Genomic DNA, 3,307 nt, shown 5'->3' on the forward strand with positions numbered 1-3,307 from the left:
GACCTGTCCAGGGTGTCCCCTGCCTTCGCCCTAAGTCAGTTGGGATAGACTCCAACCCCCCACGACCCTCCTGAGGATTAAGTGGTGTATAGATAATGGATGGATGGTTATTTGAGTGACTATTGTGAATTTTGCCGTTTCTTTAATGGAAGGGTATGAATACATTTGAGGACGACTGTAAGTAAATAAACCTGTAATCACTGAAACAAAGTGAAAAAACACGTGACTAAACACAGTTTTAAAATGAGCTGTAAACACCAGAAACTTCTCAGGTGTGTATCATGTCTGCATCAAGGCTCCTCATGGAAAAAAATCACCACAACGACTGGTAAATCTTATTATGAGGCTAAACAAAGACACAAAATGATGCGATAAGATTGGCGACCAATGAAAACCAGTGGAAATACAGTTGCAGCAGTAATCAAGAGGTAGCACCATTAAAAAGAGCTGCAGTGGTCGACCTAATATGACACCATGGACAGTGTGCTACTTGCAAAACCTTTTTCTAAAAAACAAGACGGAAGCTGCCTTACACTGTGAACAGGGCTTATCAGTGGACATCTGAGTTGCTTTGATAACGGTTTATGATAGCAGCCTCTTTTGGATGGCATTCAAGAAAAACACTTCTGCTTGTTGTTGACATAAAATTCTGCTAAAGGACATGAAAAGATCCCTAAAATATATTGGGAGCACATCCTTTGGTCCAAAATACATTTGCTCAGCTCTGATGAGGTCCAGCATGTTTGCCGTGAACCCAAACACCACAGTGAATGCATCGTCCTGACAGTGAAGCACGGAGGTGGGAATGTTCTGATATGCTGGAGACATGACCTTTATACCAAAATACTGGCTCATAACACGACTCCCACTCTGCAAAGGCTTAGCAGAGGAGGAATATTCCAACATGATAATGATCCAAAGCACGCTGTCAAAACCCCATCAGAGCTTCTAAAGAAAAACAAGGTGAAAACTGATCAAGAGTGTCATCTGACTTGAATCCAATAGTTTGGTATTTTAAAGTGTAAACCAACATGGCCCTTCCAACAAAGACAAGCTGAAAAAACACCTGTGCAACAATAGTATCCTCCACAGATAAAGGTGAAAATATGAAGCACTGAAAAATAATACACAATTCAAACTAAGTTCCTATTTTGGAGCCTGTATTGTTTTATTTTAGAAAATCTAAGCTGTTAGTGTTTAATTTCACACAAGAGCAATTCCCTGCTGTTTAACTGAGACGTAACAAAACCGCTGGAAGGTGATGCAGTTTCACATTATTTGACATTTAAGTGATTTTGCACAGGGGCGCGCTCACTAATGTAGCGTAAATAATGACTTGACTCTTCACCTTGGTCTCTTACGGAAAGCTTGTGTGGTCAGATTGTGAGGTAACAGGTCGCTGAGCACAGCAATGGAAGCTGGTTCCACCCTTCCTACATAGAAGCAAAGTGACCAGGCTGAAAATTACACTTTACAGTTGTTTTGTGTCTCTTTTGTGGTCATTTTGCACCATTTTACAGACATTTTGTAGTTGTTTAGAGTCTATTTACAATTATTTTGTGTTCATTGTGCATATTTTTTGCAGTTTGCCATCTGTTTGAGCGCCTGTTAACCATCTCTGTACCTCTTGGGCCCGTCCAGTAATTCACCCATGGGTAGTTTTTGATATTATCATAAGAATGCAGATTTACAAGAAAGGCTGATGTGGTTTCAGTTTGGAGTTAAGCGTATGGACAAAAAAGGCCTGGCAGAGATCAGACTCTCTATTTCTGTGCACAGAACCAGACAGGAAGTTGCTTTCCATTTGCTGCAAAGCAACTTCAACCTAAACTTGCTAAGACACGACTGAAGCTGCAGACCGAAAAATGCCTTGCCACAAGACAGGAAGCCTGCACCAACCTCCGCTCGGCGTCAGCGCGACGTCACCTGGCAATCTCAGTTTGCCTTTTCGGGCTCTGTTGTGTTCATGAAGCACTCGGGCTATTTATGGTTTTCTATTGTCTCCTGAGGCACATATAAGACGAAAAATATATTGAAATAATGAATATAAAACCAACAGAACGTGATGGGAAAGGGCTCATCCAGATGCAATAAGTGCAATTTTGTGTTTTTGTTGCAGCTGTATTGTTAAATCCATTAATATTTGCATTTTTTTAAACAGATGTGAGCAACTTAAATATGTTATATGCATTGTAAAGTTTATAGAAGAATGCAAAAGAACATAAAACATGGAAAATAAACAGTTTAAATGTACTTTGCCAAGCTGTCTTACTCATTAGCAAGAGTTATATTTACCTCACAATGACATACTCAATTTAGCAATTCAAAAGTTGTTTTTTTTTCTTTCCTTTTTTTTTTTTTTTTACAAAAGAAGAAACAGGAGGGTTCAACTCAAATGAATTGGAATACAGCTTCATGCTTAAAGAAAAACACACTCAGCAATGAAAGAAATCTTACCTTGGAGTTTCACACCCTGAAGTATGATAGTGGGATATTAATTTGTCTACTTGCCTGGTTTTGTTTACAAAAACTCCCCGTCATTGGATGAAGTCTTGAAGCGTTGCTGCTTGTACACAGCTGTAGAGCTCAACCTGCACTGCCTCTGCTCGTCTGCTTTGCTCTAGTTTCCTGTTCTACGTGCCTGCGTGACTCTACTGAAGGAAGAACCGGTGAGACATCACAGCGCTGAAGCCACGAGAAATGGGAAGTCTGACTTTAACCATACTTCCCGGTGTGTTTTCGATATGTGCATTCTTTTTCTGGCTCTGACAGAGCGTGAAACGGACGGAGTGACAAACCGGTGACTCGCGGTGACATAACAACGTGGCAACACTGAAAATAACATAACAACAAACTTTTTAAAAAAGCAAAAAAAAAAAAAACAGGAAAAACCCAATTTTTTAAAATCTTATATTAGAGATATAGTCATGATTTGTCTTAATTTTGGGCTGTCATGCACAAGAAAGCATTTACTGAATGACCTAAGATATAATACAAATACCAGAAGTTTACATACGCTGTGTAAAAAGACATAAAACCTTTTTTTTTTCTGACTGTCTGACATTAAATCAAACTAAACATTTCCTGTTTTAAGTCAGTTAGGATTACCAGAATTATTTCTATTTGCTAAACACCAAAATAATGAGAGAGAGAATTTTTTTTATTGCTTTCTTTAAAGTCAGAAGTTTTCCATGTTGTCACAAAAGGAAGCAGTGTGTCTGAGGTGAGCCTTAAAATACATCCACAGGTGTGCCTCCAATTAACTCAGATGTTGTCAATTAACCAATCAAAAGCTTCCAACGCCATG

General features: G+C 39.1%; 1 protein-coding gene across 2 annotated transcripts in view; it reads right to left on the reverse strand.

Moving 5' to 3' along the window:
- Nucleotides 1-2,598, reverse strand: part of arhgap27 (Rho GTPase activating protein 27) — a 39,621-nt gene extending 37,023 nt beyond the window's left edge. Inside the window, exon 1 of one of the 2 annotated variants that reach the window (XM_008287533.1) lies at nucleotides 2,512-2,598. The gene's annotated coding sequence lies outside the window, so the exon portion shown is untranslated. Of the gene's footprint in view, nucleotides 1-2,457 lie in introns of both variants that reach the window. The other variant, XM_008287534.1, reaches the window with a different exon arrangement.
- Between the last annotated feature and the right edge of the window lie 709 nt (nucleotides 2,599-3,307).

The sequence above is a fragment of the Stegastes partitus genome, unplaced genomic scaffold, assembly GCF_000690725.1.
Source record: "Stegastes partitus isolate 25-593 unplaced genomic scaffold, Stegastes_partitus-1.0.2 Scaffold505, whole genome shotgun sequence".
Classification (NCBI taxonomy): Eukaryota; Metazoa; Chordata; class Actinopteri; family Pomacentridae; genus Stegastes; species Stegastes partitus.